Source organism: Ochotona curzoniae, unplaced genomic scaffold (genome assembly GCF_017591425.1).
Source record: "Ochotona curzoniae isolate NIBS_2020 unplaced genomic scaffold, NIBS_Ocur_1.0 scaffold_4921, whole genome shotgun sequence".
Taxonomy (NCBI): domain Eukaryota; kingdom Metazoa; phylum Chordata; class Mammalia; order Lagomorpha; family Ochotonidae; genus Ochotona; species Ochotona curzoniae.
Window position 1 is genome coordinate 446,898 of NW_024467125.1, and position 18,739 is coordinate 465,636.

Below are 18,739 nucleotides of genomic sequence, written 5' to 3' on the forward strand. Positions count from 1 at the left end.
TTTGCTTGGTATGTGAGAAGGGTAGGGTGGCCATGCTACAATTGCATCTGGAACCCAATTCCTGTTCAGAAGTGACTTTACCTGAACAGCTGATATGAGAAACCTACCCAAAAGTGCTGAAGTTCTTCTCTACACAAAGTAAAAGAATATGTGTTCTGTGCCCTGAGGCATTAAATGATAGAATGGGACAGTCTCATTCACAAACTGATTACTGGAAGCCTCATCATGACTATCACAATTATGTTTGGGAATTTGAAGGAAGTTTACACAGACTCAATTGCTACTGTCATGAAGGAGATGCCAGTGGGAAGGAAAGAAAAAAAAATCTCAGAGTGAGATCTTTGAGACACTGATGAGAACCAGGTTCATAAAATTTTACAACTTGAAAGCTAAAGCAATCCCTCAGGCCCTTTGTCCTTACAACTGGGATTTTTCTTCCTGTTGATGACAAAGCAATACTCTAGACATTCCACAGATCATCCAAATCCATCTGCTGTCTCCCTGAGAACTTACCAGCAAGCACATGGGGCGTAACCCTGTGAGGGCTCTGCTGCTCCTCTTCTTCCCTTCAAGCAGTGATGCCTCCCATCTTTGACTCTGGACTGAAGAAGAGACAGACTCACCACATGTCTTCCTCATACAGTTGCTCTCAGGGGTATTTATCAAAGAAAGAAGCTGCCAGATTTCCACCAGCAAAGTCAGGGTCTGAAAGCGCTAGCTCATTATTTACACTTGGAAGACCCTGGGAGCTTAGTGCCCAGAGCACCTAATTAGCCAGTAGGTCCAGAGTGTCCCAGTCTCTGAGGACTGGTGGATAATAGTGCTGGAAGAGGGAATGTGAAAAGCCATTGTCCCTGGGACATAGACACAAGGCATCTCACATGTGCTCCTTTGCTTGCAACTGCAGCATCTTGGTTTAAAGCTCAAACTTTGGATTTCAATTTCAACTCAATATGGGACGTGTCTCTCTCTCTCTCTTTCCGTGTGTATGTGTGTGTGAATGCATTGGATTAAACATGAAATCAAGAAAGAATTAGATGTTCTATTACAAGAACACAATACCATTTTCAATTTCACCAGACTCATCACACAGCTTTTTGTTTTGTTTTCAAAGTACTTCTTTGCATTAGAAATTTATGTCTGAGCCACATATGGCTTCTTAAAAATTTTAATGAATTTCCACTTCTAAGTTGTGTCTCTTAACAAACTGTTGACTTAAGTGTTTATCTTATACTTGACATCCATGCTATCATAGTAGTATGTGATTATTTGAGAAGTTTGTAGAAGGTGTAATAAAAGAAAATATTGTGATATGCATTTTCCATGATATATGAAAAACTCATGCACATAAAATCATTCAGTGTTCCTATTATAAAGTGTGTTGTAAATATTCTGACTTACTCTGCAATGAAGCAGAGTTAAAGGAATGAATTCTCTCCAGCACCTCTTGGTTTCCCCCATGAAACAAATGATCTCCACTATCCTGCTGACCTCTAATGCTTCCACTACCCTCCTTCAGTCTTGGGGTCCAACAAAACTCACTGGGATGGGTGCCCATAGGATGGGACCTCACTGGGAAAGGAGGATCCATTTTTGTGCATGATCTGTGATCAGTGAGAGCTGGAGCTTTCACACCAGGACTGTTGGGAAGACAGACAGGATGTCTGGGATGGCAAATTCCATGAGCTTGAGAATGAACACACAGTGGTGAAATTTTGCCAGAATGCAATAGCAAACTTCTCCTCTCCCTCCTCCTTCGTATTTTCTTCCAACAACTTGTTTACATAAAGAAACCAAATTTAGAAAATACATTTACAGGCATAGTGTTGGTTCCCACTGATCCTCCCTATGTCTATGTTCCCCATCCAATATCACCCTTCTTTTTTTTTTAAGATTTATTTTTATTATTTTTTTTATTGGAAAGGTGGATATACAGAGAGGAGAGACAGAGAGGAAGATCTTCCGTCCGATGAGTCACTCCCCAAGTGAGTGCAACGGGCCAATGCTATGCAGATCCGAAGCCAGGAGCCTCTTCCGGGTCTCCCACGTGGGTGCAGGGTCCCAAAGCTTTGGGCCGTCCTCAACTGCTTTCCTGGGCCACAGGCAGGGAGCTGGATGGGAAGCAGGGCTGTTGGGATAGAACCGGCACCCACATGGGATCCCGGGCGTGCAAGGCGACGACCTTAACCACTTGCGCCACCGTGCCGGGCCCCACCCTTCTTTTTAATTTAATTTTTATACTGCATATATTTGGTTTCCCTTCCCAATTGCAGGCTTAGCACTCCATTAAGCAAAGATTTTAACACACACCCTGCATTATTAGATTGCTTTATTTCACAAATCCAATTTGCTGGAGCACATACCAAAGTCACCAACAAGAGGTGATGGCGAGACCAGAACCAATGCTGAGAACAGAATCTGGGCCTTCAAACACAAATACTGCAGCCAACTTCAACTGCTTTCCAAGCTGGTTCTAATCCCGGTGGCCTCACTTCCCATCCAGCTCTCTGCTTGTATCCTTGGAAAGCAATGGAGAATGACCGAAAGCCTTGGGACCCCGCACCCAAGTGGGAGACCTGGAAGAAGCTCCTGGCTCCCGGGTCCATATGGAACAGCTCCAGAAATTATGGTTGCTTAGGGAGTGAATCACCAGGTGGAAAATCTTTTCCTCTGTCTCTCCTGCTCTCTGTATATCTGATTTTCCAATAAAAATAAAATAAATCTTTTAAAAAATTTGTAGAGAACAAGGCCATGACGGCTTCACATATGATGTGATCAGAGAGGTAAGGTTTTGAGACACAAATCATTTATCAATCTACAATCCAGGAGGAAGACAGAGATACTGAGGTTAGACTTCCTAGCTCAGCAGCCTCCCCATGGCCCTCTTGATGTTCCTGTTCCTCAGGCTATAGATAAAAGGGCTCAGCAGGGGGGTGACCACAGTGTACACCACTGAGGCTATGGCACACCTCCTGGGAGAAAGTGAAAACGCTGAACTGAGATACACACCAAGGCCTGCTCCATAAAATAATCAAACCACTGTCAGGTGAGAGCCACAGGTGGAGAAGGCTTTGTATTTTCCACCTGGAAATGGGACCCTCAGAATGGAGGAGACAATTTTATACTATGAAAAGAGGATTCCTGACATAGGGACAAAGCCATATATGATACTAACACTGTACATGACCATGTCATGGGTGAATACGTCAGAAGAAATTATGTTAGAAGTTGAGAAGGGTCATAGAAGAAATTGGAAACTTCCACTCCCTTGAAACATGCAACTGGTAATATTATCACATTGTGCAGCAAGGAATCAGAAAGGCTGACCACAAAGCACATGAAAATGAGGAAGCCACAGCGGTGGGAGATCATGATGACCTGGTAATGCAGTGGGTGACAGATGGCAAGAAATTGGTCATAGGCCATCACTGTCAGAAGGAAGTCATCCGTGCTGCCAAAAATGATGAAGAAAGACATCTGAGTCAGGCAGCCAGCATAGGAGATGAGTGTGCTATGGGTAAGGATGCCCACAATCATCTTGGGAATCGTGGTGGAGGTGAACCCCATGTCAGCCAAGGACAGGTTGCAGAGGAAGAAGTACATGGGTGTGTGCAGGTGGGAGTCTGAGGTGACAGCCAGGACAGTGCACAGGTTCCTGAGCATTGTAACCAGGTATATGGAGAGGAACAGTCTCAGGAGGTGGGGCTGCACATCTGGATCCTCTAACAAACTCAAGAGGTGGAATTCTGAGACAACACATGCGGGATTTTGGATTTCAGAACAACTTGGACTCTTTCTGGAACAGAAAATAAGGCTGTATACACTTTTAATTAAACAGTGGTGGCTATAATACAAGTATTCTTCAAAGGAATTATGGAATATGGAATTTAAAAATGAGTTTGTTTTAGTGCAATCTCATTTGAAGTCCATCCATTATGTTGTATGGGATATTCTGAAGACCCCTCTCGTGTTAACCATTTGGGGCCACAACTGTGTCTGCCATTTCCCTTAATGGTAATAACCTCAATCTTTTTAGAATTCTCATGAATGGTTTCTGTGTTTTTGCTTCAATCTGTCACACATGCTATGCAAACACTCCAATAAAACGTCTCCGAAGGCCAAGAACATTAGATCAAACAAATCCGTCCTTGGCAAATGCAAACAGCCTTTTGAAGAAGAAAGATAGCTCCTTTCTCTGTAAGAAATGCAGTGTTCTAATTAACAGATGGATCTACTTCGATTTTAAGAGGACACACATGGCTTTTACCTGGGCTATTTATAAAATCCCTGCTAAAATATTGTATTTTCTAAACACAGAATAAAAGCTGCAGGCTCACAATTAAGAAATATTTTGTCTGTTGTGATGAATAAAACGTACTCCTTCTTTGTTTCCTGATTTTCCTGCTACACAGATGCTCTCACTCAGATGCTCTCACTTACTGGTGCACTTCCCAAAAGCTGCCTTGTCTGAGGTTGGACTAAAACGGAACTGGGACTTGGCCTGCCATCCAGAAATGCCACAAATGTTGCAGAAATCCAAGAACCTGAGCCATCCCTGTGGCTTTACAGCATCTGCATTAGCAGGAACTTGGAGTCAGACCCAGACCTAGATATGAACCCAGGCACTTCTGTGTGGGGAAGGTGGGCATCTTAACCTATGCCTTTTAACAATCATTCAGTTTGTAACTAATATCCTTGTCTTTGAGGAACTTGCAATTTTCATTACAGTTGTTCAGTCAAACATGTATGAATCTCTCCACCCCTTTGTGTTCATGCTTGTATTCTCCACTGGCTATGAACAGACTAATGCTCATTTCAAAAACAGTACAACATCCAGGGAATGTTTAAAACCTAAATGTCTTGCCTCATTTTTGTATTGCATTTCATTCCATCCTGATGGAAATCACAAGGTTCGATTGAATAAATACCATGATCCAAAGACTGGAAGCTGCAGTGATGCCTAACTCTACACCATGTCTCATCACTGGCAAAACAATTCCCATCCCAGACTCTTTCTGTGTTTAGGCCATATCTAAAACAGTGCCTGTCTTTATAACCAAAACAAAAGTATTGTTGTAGATGTTAACTCTTACATGTTCTTCTTGAGACACAAGCTGATGTTATCCTATTGTCTCGAGTTGTTGTGCATTCCTGAGAAGGATGGAAGTAAAACTAGGAAACCATCAGGTGTACTGCAGCCACATACATCACAGTCAGTTATTATTCTGAGCCCGCAAAATGTTTGTTTAATATGGAACAGAGATTTGTAATGCCGCCTCTGTGCAAAACAACATCTGCACAATCAGAGAAAGAACGTCTTTGCTTGTCCTCCAATACAGAGTATATAGGTTTATAAGGGTATATTTATACTCTCCAAGGTTTTAGCATGAATAGATATTAAATTGTGAAGTCATTTCAACACAAAAAAAATAGTTGGGATCTATGATTTTGTAATTGTACAAAAGATATCTTATCAAAAGTTTGTGTGTGGATTGAAAACAAAAAGTTGGATCCAAAGCAATCTCACATTCTTTGGGTTGTGTCTCTGTCAGATTGGAAGCACCAAGTCCTGCTATAGAAATGGGAAAGTATAATATAGGGGCAGGGAATATTTTAGTTGAGTGATAAAAAAAAAAAGAATCAATTAATAATAACATTGCCCAAAATGTTTGTTGTCCACCTTGAATCCATTTGTTATTATTTATAGACCACATAAGCAGCTGCCATTTCCAATTCATTCCTCACTTGATGTGATTTCATCAATAAGTCAACATGGATGACAACAGCTAGTGTCAAGGATCCTAAGAAGACCTTCCACACCAACACAGCACAGAAATAAACAGTGCAGTGGGCAGAATGCAAAACAGTATATTTTCTCTGTGTCTGTTGCGTTAAGGATGTCCGTTCTTTCCCAGGCATCAGACAGCAGATCAAAATATCAGGTACATCTGAGATCCTTTGTCAAGATCTTTCCAGCTCCTGCAGTGAGAGTGGAGTCTGACACCTTCAACTAAGCTGTCAGATTTTGGGAGTGGCAGCAAGAGGAGATTCAGTGGGATGGTTACAGGAGTGTAGGAAATAGAAGGCTGAAGTGAAACCTTTCAGTAGGCATAAGAGAGAGAGATTGTCGCTGAAATGCCATATGCTTGTTCTGTGATCTTTGCCTTTCTGCCCCCACCGATGAGCACCATGAAGGACCAGGAAAGAGCATGGTGAACAGGGATACTCTTCCTTAAAAGAAGGAAGTCTGAAACAATTGCTTGGGTCCCTGGAGGGCAGGACTGGCTATGTGGACTGGAGTCTGATCCCCTGATCCACATGTGGCTTTGTTTCCTTCTGCCTAACACAAATGTTGAACTTGTCTTCTAGAAAATGATTATGTGTGCAAATACAACCTGACAGATGATGTAGTACAATGGAGCAAGCTATTGAAATCACAGAGTTCAGACACTGGCACTTAACAGAGCCTTATGTTTCATGATGCCTTGGTTCCTGGCATGCTCATCTTCATGATCATGCTTGTGTTTGCAAAGACAGTTTATACACACTCAGTTGCTACTGCCTTCCTCCCAATGGGAGGATTTGTGGATGAGAGAGGAAAGAAAGACTTTGAGATTATCCAGACCTGTTTGGAGAACCACGAACTGCCAAGATATTGTGTGTTGGTTGCTTTCCCTCTGGCTGTTCAACTACCATTTTCATCCTTACTATAGAGAAAACAATGCTGCTGACATTCCCAGATCTCTCTAACAGCCTCCCTCAGAGCCTACAGGCTGCAATTACTCTCAGCTGTGGCATGGCCCAGGGTGAGGACTCCATTACTCCTCTTCTTCCCCTCATGCAGTGGTGTCTCAACAATTCTTGGCTCAGGTCTTGAGATTAGACACACTCACTCCAGGTCCTTGTGCAGGTGCTCACTGTGGTATTTATCATAGAATGCAATGCCAGTCCAGGCAAAGGTGCTGGCTCATTATTTACATTTGGAGGATGTTTTGGGCTCAGTGCTCAGAGCTGCTCACTAGCCCAAAGGTCTAGAGTATCCCAGTCTCTAAGGACTGGCTGATAGTGGTGAAGGGGGAATGGAGGGAAAGTGTATCTGGAACCATTCCAGAGGAAAAACTCACCTGTGCTTCTTGCTATGAACTTTCATTCTCTTTGCTTCTGTGACCTTCCAAAAAGTTTTGCCTACTGCCTGTGTCTTGGCAGAAGCATACTTAATGTTTTCCTCTGGTTTGCCTTCTAGTATTTTTTTTTTCTTCTAGATGTTTCCTTCTAGTAATTTGATGGTATCGGACCCCAAATGATCAATTTTGAGTTCATTTTTGTATAAGATGTAGAGTAGGAATCTTGCTTCTTATTTTTTGTGTTGTTGAGAATTTTTGCATCTATGCTCCTCAAGGGTATTGATTTATGGTTCTCTTTGCTGTCCGTTTCTCTGGTTTTTGGTATTAAGATGATGATGGTCTCATAAACAGAATTTGGGGCAGGGGGATTTGCTACTTTTTCTTAAAAAAAAATTAAAAACTATTGGCATTAAGTTCTTCATTAAAAATCTGTTGGAATTTGTTAGCGAAGCCACACATTCCTGGGCTTTGGTTTTTAGCTGTGTTTGTCTTCCTGATTCAGTTTTCTCTTATGCATTGGTCTACTTAGGGTTCCTGTATCATCCTGACAGGTAAATCATGTATCCAGAAATCTACCTATTTTTTTCTTTGTTATTCATTTTGCAGTTATCTATTTGCTTGTAGTGAATGCCAATGAAACTTTGTTTATCTGTAGTGTCTGCTGCTGTATTTCCTTTCTTTATCTGATTTTACTGGTTTGGATTTTCTCCCCACCCCCCGCCTCTTTTTTACTTATTGGAGCCAATGATATATGTATTTTGTTTAGTTTTTACTACATCTCATCTTCAATGCACTGATTTTATGTATCATTTTTTAGATTTCAATTTTGATTTATCTACTTTTATTTCTTTCATGCTACTAACATTGGATTTGGTTTTCTAGGTCTTTGAGATACATTGATAGAATAGTGATTTGAAATTCACAAAACAAGAGAGCAAAAAAAGATGGCCGACCTCGAGGAGCTGGTATAAGGTGGAGAACAAAGAGAGAAGGACCGATCCAGCAGAGGAACAAACCAGGAGACACAGAATTGCAGGGAGAGGAGTGGGAAAGACACTAGACTGCACTGAAGTAACAATATCAACTCAGCCTGCAGGGACAGTCAGAAAAAGAAAGAAAGGAAAGACAGCACACCACGCAAGACTTGGTGAGTTGTGATCCCACACAGGGGGAAGGTTGGCTGCGCAGTCTTGGCCGACCCAGGGAAGACAAGGGCAACTGCAAAAACAAGCTCCCACACCAGCGGAAGCCACAGACTACTGGAGCACGGGAAACCCTAAGGGTGGCTACAGGTTTGAACATAGGGGCCATCAACCCCTGCAGAGGTTGAGGACAAGCAGGGGAGGGGGCCCCAGCAGAATGCCCACCAACAGCTCAGCACCATTGAGAGAGTGAAGAGGGGGCTGGAGCCACTCTCAGGGATTGGGTCATAGAAACTCAGCTCCAAACTGTGGATTAGCTGCCAGGTTTCCTGCTGTGCTAGGCCTGAGCCCCAGAAGGGGAGCAGTGCACCTCAGTCAGCCAATCCAGACGGAGGTGAGGACTAGAAGGGACACAGCTGCTCACCTTACAGCTAGGGAACACATCTGAGTGAGTTCAGCGGAAATCCTCACTAGGCCTTGACATTCCAAGCTTTTCTGAACCAGCTCCGTGCTGCAGATTCCAAGCTGCAGGCAAATGGAAACTCCAGCGGAGACCAGCTCTCCTAACCCAGCTTGGGGCTGCAAATTCCAAGCCTCAAGCTGGCAGCAGGAGGCTTGGGCGGACCCCCCTGCCAGGCTCAGGTCTTAGCCCAGAGGTGGGGGACTGATTCACGGGCTAGCAGGACCACAGCAGTGTGTTTCACAGTGCTACAGCACCTTTCAGAAAGCGCAATGGGGCCCTCAATAGACCAGGGGACGCCAAGTTGTCCCAAACCAGCTCAGGACTGCGAATTCCAAGCCACAGGCAGCTGGAAGCTCCCCTGTAACTCCCTGCCATGCTCAGCCCCAACTCCATAGGTGGGCAGCACTGCACCACACAGCTAGCTGAGCCAGGCAGGGTCGCAGGCTGGCAGGCTTGGAGGGAGATGACAGTTTGCCTCACAGTGAGACAGCGCCTTTGAGTGAGGATAACAGGTAGAGCAGCCTCGCACTAGGGCCAGGCCCAAAGTACCTTCGACACAACTCAGGGTCAGAAAGAGCAGCAGGTGGCTGGAGACTGGAGCAGAATACCCTGTTGTCCTGGACTCAGCTTCAACTCCAGAGGCGGGTCACTGCTGAATAGAGTCTGCGGACCTGGGCGAAGGCGCAGGCAAGTGTTAAACAGAATCGTGTCTCCCAACAGGGGAGTACATTTGTGAGAGTGTAGAGGGTGTGGAACCGCACACTCTATATCAACCCAGAGCAAAGACAAGAAACCCAAGGCTAAAAAGTCTCTCATACACACTCTATCCCTGTTGGCACACACAAGACAATACCTAACCGAGGAAATAGAAGGAGGCTGATCAAGAAGGGCAGACATAGAGGAGGACGAGGTAAAAGAGGGACGAAAGATAGCTGAGGGAAGAGCAGCAGACCAGAAACGTGCAGAGAAGAGTGCATGAAGCATCCCTGAACAAGGAACAACCAAGAAGAATCACGCAAATTAGGAATCCAGAGAAAGTAAGCAGGAAACACAACAACCCGCCCGGAGCGTGGAAGAAAATAGCACAATGAGAAAAAGCATCAGAGAAAGCAATGACTCAGTTGAGAGAGCCAGCACCCTACCAAACGAGGGCCAAAAGCCATTACCAACATCAGAGATGCGAGATGAAGACAAGGAAGATGTACCAGACAAGGAATTTAAACAAATAATGCTAAAATTCGTCCGAGACAATGAGAAGAAGTGGGAAGACTTCAAGAACAAAATAGTCACAAAAATACAACAAGACAAAACCAAAATGACTAACATGGAATTTATTTTTTTTAAAGATTTACTTTTATTATTTTTTCATTGGAAAGGTGGATATACAGAGAGGAGAGACAGAGAGGAAGATCTTCCGTCCGATGATTCACTCCCCAAGTGAGCACAACGGGTCGATACTATGCGGGTCCGAAGCCAGGAGCCTCTTCTGGGTCTCCCACGCGGGTGCAGGTTCCCAAAGCCTTGGGCCGTCCTCGACTGCTTTCCCAGGCCACAGGCAGGGAGCTGGATGGGAAGCGGGGCTGCCGGGATTAGAACCGGCGCCCATATGGGATCCCGGGCGTGCAAGGCGAGGACCTTTAACCACTTGCGCCACCGCGCCGGGCCACTAACATGGAATTTAAAATGGCAAGTTTGACCAACAGAATAAATACAGCAGAAGAGAGGATCTCCGAAACTGAAGACACACGTAATGAAAATACCCAGCTCGTTAAACAGCTGGAGACAAGCCTCAACAAAACTGATAAAATGATACAAGAAATGAAAGATCACCTCAGAAAATCGAATATTTGGATTATGGGTCTTCCTGAAGGAGTGGAAAGAGAGTCAGGAATGCAAGGGGTACTCAACGAAATTATACAGGAAAACTTCCAAAACATTGGGAACATGAATCCAACCCACATGCAAGATGGACAGAGAACTCCCAACAGACATGACCCAAAGAGATCTTCACCCAGACACATGGTACTCAAGTTGTACTCCAATGAAGTCAAAGAAAGAATCCTGAGACAAGTACGAAGCAGAGAAAAGATCACATACAGGGGAAAACCCATCAGAATCACTGCTGACCTCTCTGAAGTGACCCTACAAGCAAGGAGAGAATGGACAAAGATCTTCCAAATCCTGAAGCAAAACAACTGTCAACCAAGAATAATCTACCCAGCAAAGATCTCATTTATATATGAGAATGAAATCAGATACTTCCATAGCAAGGGAAAACTAGAAGAATATGTCAACACAAAACCTGTTCTACAAAACCTCCTTAGAAATGTGCTAAATCCAGAAAAAAGGGAGGCAAACCATAAACAAAGATGGCATTCAGGAAGATCCCCAAACTAAAGCCCACACAAGGAAGGGCAATTACACAGACAACAACACACACAAAACACAATCACATGGCAGGGCAAAATCACACCCTGTCAATCTTAACTCTCAACACAAATGGTCTAAACTCACCAATCAAAAGACAAAGATTAATGGAATGGAACATCAAACAAGACCCAACTATATGTTGCCTACAAGAAACACATCTAACGAAAAAAGATGAAAAGAAACTGAAAGTGAAGGAATGGAAAAAGATATTTCATTCCAATGGACAAGAAAAAAAAGCTGGGGTAGCTGTCCTAATTTCAGACGAGATAGATTTCAATCTAACTAACATCAAAAGAGACAGGGAAGGCCATTTTATACTGGTGAAAGGAATGATCCATCAAGAAGCAATCACCATCATTAATGTTTATGCACCAAACCTCAATGCGCCTAGTTACGTAAAGCAATTACTTACAGACTTAAGGGAAGACATAGATACTCACACAATTCTTGTAGGTGATCTCAACACACCTTTAACATCAATGGACCGGTCTACGAAACAAAAACTCAACAAAGAAACAACAGAGCTCACACAAACAATAGAACAACTGGACTTAGTAGACATATATAGAACTTTTTATCCTAAAGCCACAGACTACATTCTTCTCAGCAGTGCATGGCACCTTCTCCAGAATCGACCACATGATAGGACATAAAGCGAATCTAAATAACTTCCAAAACATTAGAATCATACCATGTACCCTCTCAGACCACCATGGGATGAAACTGGAAATCAACAACTCAAAACTCCCCAGGAAATATAGACACTCTTGGAAGTTGAACAATATGCTATTAAACGAGCAATGGGTAAGGGAAGAAATTGAAGATGAGATCAAAAAATTTATGGAAACCAATGAAAACTCTGATACAACATTTCAAAACTTGTGGGACACCGCCAAAGCGGTGCTATGGGGTAAACTCATCACAATCGAAGACCATGTCAAGACCCAAGAAAGATGCCAAATACAGGAACTAACCACACACCTCCAGGAGCTGGAAAAACAGCAACAGAAGAGCCCCACGCACAATAGAAAGCAAGAAATCATCAAAACAACGGAGGAGATAAACCAAATAGAAATAAAAAAAAAAAACTATACATAAAATCCACAAATCAAAAAGTTGGTTTTTTGAGAAAATAAACAAAATAGACACTCCACTGGCCCGATTGACCAAAAAACAACAAGAGAAAGTGAGAATGAATAGCATTAAAGATGAAAAAGGCAACATAACAACAGACACTGCATCCATTAAGAAAATAATTAGAAATTACTACAAAGAACGGTACTCCAATAAATTAGAGGACCACCAAGAAATGGAAATGTTCTTACACCCCCACCACTTACCAAAACTTAATCCAGAGGCAACAGAAGAATTAAATAAACCCATAACTGAGACAGAGATTGAAGCATTCATCAAGGATCTCCCAACAAAGAAAAGGCAAGGCCCAGACGGTTTCACTACAGAATTGTACAAAACATTCTGAACAGAACTAACCCCAATCCTCTACAAACTCTTCAAAACAATAGAAAACGAAACAACCCTTCCAAAATTATTCTATGAAGCCAACATTACCTTAATCTCAAAACCAGAGAGAGAACCATCAGAGAAGGAAAACTACAGACCTATCTCTCTGATGAACATTGCTGCTAAAATTCTCAACAAAATCCTAGCCAGTAAAATTCAAAAAATCATCAGACAGATAATTCATCCGCATCAAGTAGGATTCATCCCTGAAATGCAGGGATGGTTCAACATTCGGAAATCCATAGATGTGATACACCACATCCAAAAACTAAAAAACAAGAACCACATGATAGTATCAATAGATGCAGAAAAAGCTTTCGACAAAATCCAACACCTCTTCATGCTAAAAATTCTAACCAAGGTAGGCATAAATGGAAAAATCCACAACATAATCAAAGCAATCTATGAAAAACACAACGCCAGCATCATACTGAATGGAGAAAAGCTAGAACCCTTCCCACTGAGATCTGGAACAAGACAAGAATGCCCACTATCTCCACTGCTATTCAACATATTCGTAGAGGTACTTGCAGAGGCCATAAGACAAGAAAAAGAAATCAAAGGCATACGTATAAGAAACGAAGAAATCAAGCTTTCACTATATGCAGATGACATGATCCTGTACATAGAAAAGCCAGGAGACTCAATACCGAAACTGCTAGAACTTATACGAGAGTTTGGCAGAGTGGCACGGTACAAAATTAATGAACGAAAATCAACAGCCATAGTGTACGCAAATAATACCAAGATGGAAGAAGATCTAACCAGCAAGATACCATTCAAAACAGTGGAGAAAAGTAGGAAGTATCTGGGAATAAATCTAACCAAAAGTGTAGGAGATCTATTCGAAGAAAACTACAAAATACTCAAAAAAGAAATTGAACAAGACCTCAAAAACATTCCTCAAAATAGCATTCTATGCTCCTGGATAGGTAAAACCAACATCATTAAAATGTCTATACTACCAAAAGCAATTTACACATTCAATGCAATGCCAATCAAATTGCCCAAAACATTCTTCATGGAACTAGACATAATGATTAAAAAATTCATCTGGAAAAACAAAAAAACACGAATAGTTAGAACCATCCTTAAGAACAAGAATTTAGCAGGTGGAATCACAATTCTGGACCTCTGGACATACTATAGAGCAGTGGATATCAAAACAGCCTGGTACTGGCACAAAGATAGAGAGGAAGATCAATGGAATAGGATAGAAGCACCAAAAGGGAACCCACACTGATACAGCCAATTAATCTTTGACAAAAAGACCAACAACAGGCCAAGCAAATGGGAAGGCCTCTTCAGTAAATGTTGTTGGGACAACTGGCTGATAGCCTGCAGAAACAAAAGGATAGACCCGCCTCTATCACCATACACTAAGATCCAATCTACATGGATAAAAGACCTAAACCTACATCCAGAAACCTTCAAACTCTTGCAAGAAAATGTTGGAAATACCTTGCAAGACCTAGGAGTAGGTCCTGACTTTCTAAGATGGACGCCAAAAGCAATAGCAGTTAAAAACAGAATAAACAAATGGGACCTCGTCAAACTAAGAAGCTTCTGTACTGCAAGGGAAAAAATCAATAAAGTAAAAAAGCAACCCACAGAATGGGAGAAGATCTTCGTGCACTGTGTAGGAGATAGTGAGCTAATCTCCAGAATATACAAAGAACTCCAAAACAACCAAAAAACCAAAACAAACAAGCCACTCAAGAAATGGGCACGGGAAATGGGCAAACATTTCACAAAGGAACAAGTCCAAATGGCAAACAAACATATGAAAAAATGCTCCAGTTCCCTGGCAATAAGGGAAATCCAAATTAAGACATTGATGAGGTACCACCTAACACCAGTAAGATTGGCCCACATAAAAAAGAATACCAACGACATTTGTTGGTGAGGATGCGGGGAAAAGGGAACCCTACTCCACTGCTGGTGGAGCTGCAAGTTGGTACAGCCTTTATGGAAATAAATGTGGAGAACACTCAAACACCTGAAAATCTGCATACCATATGATCCAGCAATAGCACTCCTAGGAATATATCCAAAACACCTGTTTCACGACAAACCAACATGCACCCCTATGTTCATTGCAGCACAATCAGTAATCCTGGCTCTTGGCTTCTGGCTTCAGATGGGTACAGCTCTGGCCATTGAGGCTGCTTTGGGAGTAAACCATTGGACAGAAACTCTTCCTCTCTGTTTCTCTTCCTCTCTCTATGTCTGACTTTGAAATAAAAATGGATACATCTTTGAAAAAATATTCAAGAAATATAGAAAGAAGGAAAAAAAGGAAGAAATGAGAAGAAGGAAAGAATGAAAGGTAAAAAAAAAAAAAAATCATCCTAGTGGAAGTACAAATGAAACCAAAAGCAAACATGGAAATTGTGATGGTAAAATTGCAGGGCCATATTGTTAGCTTTAAATACTAACCCTGAATGAAATGCCATAAATTCTCTAATCAAAAACTACCGATTGGATGACTGGATTAAGTTAAGTATTTTAAAGCATTGAAAAAGAGATTCTATCTCAACCGAAAGGAAAAACAAGCAGGTGTAGCTATTCTTCTTTTTTTTTGTTTTTAGATTTATTTTCTTTTTGTTGGAAAGTCAGATATAGTGAGACGTGGAGAGCCACAGAGGAAGATCTTCCATCTGATGATTCATTCCCCAAGCAGCCTCAACAGCTGGAGCTATGCCAATCCAAAGCCATGTGCCAAGAGCCTCTTTCAGGTCTCCCATGCAGATGCAGGGTCCCAAGGCGTTGGGCTGTCCTCCACTTCTTTCCCAGGCCACAAGCAGGTTCTGGATGGGAAGTGGGGCTGCTGGGACTAGAACTGGTGCCCAAATGGGTTCCTGGTGCCTTCAAGGTGAGGACTTTGGCTGCTAGTCTACTCACCAGGCCCAAGTATAGCATTCTTATATCCCAAAAAGGTTGAGAGTCTCTCACAGTTTCCAATGAGTTTATTGGTGAGGGCTTTTCCCTTGGTGAGGGTCTTTCCCTGTGTGAAATCTACCTAGAAAACTGAAAGTTTTTTTTTTTTCTTGCCTAAGCAGAGGATACAAAGACTATATAGAAATTTGGGAATAAACCAAGTTGAAGGAATCAGTTGCATCACCAGAAATAAAGTACTTACCTCACTTTAAATATTTAGAGATACTTTATTTTCCAAAACCACCAGACTCAAAACAATCATCTTACATATGGTCAGTAAGTCTGGGCAGAGGTGCTGGTGTCTGAATCTCCCAGCCACTGCTGCTCCTAAGAACAAAAGTAGATGTAGGATTGGCTGGGCTAGGTCTCTGTCCCTGCTGAACCATGTGTGAGCTGTGTCTGGATGTAGACCAGGCTTGGTTGGGCTGTAGCACTCCATAGTAAAAACCAGAATGGGTAAAGGCCAGTCAGGATAGGCCAATGTTCCTGCTAGGACAGGAGGTAGACACTAAGTAGGTAGGACTGGCCTGTGGGCCCACAAATGGGCATGCGATCTGACATTGGGAGAGCTTCTGATGGAGGAACTTCAAGAACTCCTCCATTGGGACATAATCCCTGAGGGTGAGTACAAGAAACCCAATAGGGAGAAACCCTGACCAGACCAGGTAATGGTACCCACGGGCATATATTTGGTGCACATTGAGGGCAGAGCAGGCCCGAGCAGAGCTACAGCACCTGTTGGCCTCATGTGAGCTGGATCAGTGGAAAGTCAGGCTGTATTGACTTTTCCACTGGTGCATGCATAATTCAGAGTGGATGTGGATTTTCTGGGCTTTGTCGCAGCATCAACTGGCAGATACTGGCATGAGGGGCAAATTCTGTCAAGTCAAACTGCAGAACCACCTAGAAAGTGCAAGATACGGGAGTAGGGGAGGGCCCAGGAGGGATACAGTGGACACTTCACTCTTGGTTTGCCACTGCAACTGGTGAGCATGAGAACCAAGACTGGGGCAAGTATGGATAGACAGAGAGTGGTACCCAATGGCAGATGTGTATGTGCTGGATAGTGGGGCTAACTGGGTTGAACTAGACTTCAATGCCCATTGACATGTATGAGAGCTGAATGGGATGAGACCGACAGGACCAGTCTGCTATATGTAGTGGCAAGCATGGGATCCAGGACAGGGAGCCTGGTGGGGGTTAACGCAGGTTGCTCTGATTTATTTGCATGAGAGCCAAAATTGTGGTGGGCAGGATCTGGTTGGCCTTCAAAACCTATTGGTTTGTATGAAAGACAGGATAGAGATAGAACTGACCCAGCAATTGCAACCACCATTGCGTACATAAGCCAATTTTGGTGATGTACTGTGCCCGACCCTGTCTTGGCAAGCACACACAATAATCAGCTCTGGGATCAATTAAGGTGAATTTTCTATGCAGATTCCCCCAACCGAATTGATGGACTCAGAACCCCAACCATGGACGAAATAGTAGTTTTTATGATCTAGCCATGGAATGCATGTGTCAGAGCTGGGCCTGCTCAGTGGCTTAGATGGAGCACGGGACAGCATATCCAGGTGCACATGGAGGACATGGCAGTATATTGAAGACTGCAGAGAACACATTGTGCCACAGCAGAGGACAGAGCAAATTGATCAACTATCATAGTAAAATGTTGGCAGTGACTATCTGGGCCAATGGAAGCTCTAAGTTGAAATATGTCAACTGGTGGATTCTGAATAGATTTCATTGTGCTTGGAGTGGTGAGATCTACAGTAATTTAACTATCAAAACCTCTTGAGTAGGAACCTCAGAGAGTGCCCCACATTGGGGACCTTTGGGCAATATCTGGTGATGTCTGCCATTCCAGTTTACAGAGGCATTTGGGAGACTGGGTGTGTCTTCTCTCCTTGTCTCTCCCCATCCCCTACATAAAAAGAAAGAAATAAAAGAGAATGTGGAAAATGTCTCATCAACTTCTTGTAGCCCTTAACCCTTATCACCCTAATCAATTATGTAAAAACCATCAAAAACATTTTTTTAAAAAATGGTCAAGAAGCTTAAAGATGGCACAATCTAACTGTGCAATCAGGAAAAATGCAGGAACAAATAGAGAATAGAGAAAGATAGCATAAACTATACATAGAAACATTTTTGGCAAAAAAGAATATAACTAAATTAGAACTTTTCAGATAATTCAATAGCAAGCTATATAGGTAAAATAGAGAGTCAGCCAATTTTTGGCTTTTCAAATAACATTCACTAGCATTTATACATTTATTTTTAACACATTGTTTCAGGGTAGTTTTAAATTTGCAGCAAAAATGTGAAGCAATCGTTGCAGGGTAGAGGGGATTGGGGAGGGAGTGACCTTGGGTCTGGGGTTGAAACTTCCAGTGCCTCCTGGCTGCTGGTGGGTGCCAGGCTGGGCATAGAGCCATCTGGAAGTCACAAAGTGAAATTCAAAACCTTCAGAATTTGAATGAGGAAGCAGACATATACACTCAAAAATCCCAACAAACTTCAATTAAAGTAAGTGCAAATAAATGTTTATCACCAAAGCAAGTGATAATCAGATTGTTCTAAGTCAGAGGGAAAAAGAGTCCTGGCAGCAGTGAAGGAAAAGTGACTCATCACATGAGGTAAAACTCCTGAAAAACTGTCGTAGTTTCCAGCAAATCCTCGAAGTTCCTGAAAAAGTGCTCATCTCAGTCTTCAAAAAGTTTGAAGAAACCAAAATCTTTTGGGATGAGCCCCATGCCTGATATTTGTTAAATAACCAATGGTGATTCTCAGAAAGGCACACTGTTAATGGTTCCATCTTAAAGCATGTACAATTTAAGTTAAATAGATTCAATATGTGTGTAGAACATACCTATGAATTACAGAGAGGTAAAAGATCTAAAATATAAGTTGATCACGTGTCCAACAGGATGCCTGCTTGAGAAACAAAGCACAGAGACGTCTGTAGGTAAACAAGTCTCAGGAGATCAGTGGTAGAGACATATTAAAAAACAAAACATAATATTCTACATTAAGAAGTACCAAAAGAAGAAATATTCAGACACAAATATGGGGAAAACAAGGGCCTCACATATCAAGAGTTTAAGGAGATTGAT

General features: G+C 42.4%; 1 pseudogene; it reads right to left on the bottom strand.

The window, feature by feature from the left end:
* Window positions 1–2,857: 2,857 nt before the first annotated feature.
* On the bottom strand, window positions 2,858–3,603 carry LOC121149996 (annotated as a pseudogene).
* Window positions 3,604–18,739: the final 15,136 nt, after the last annotated feature.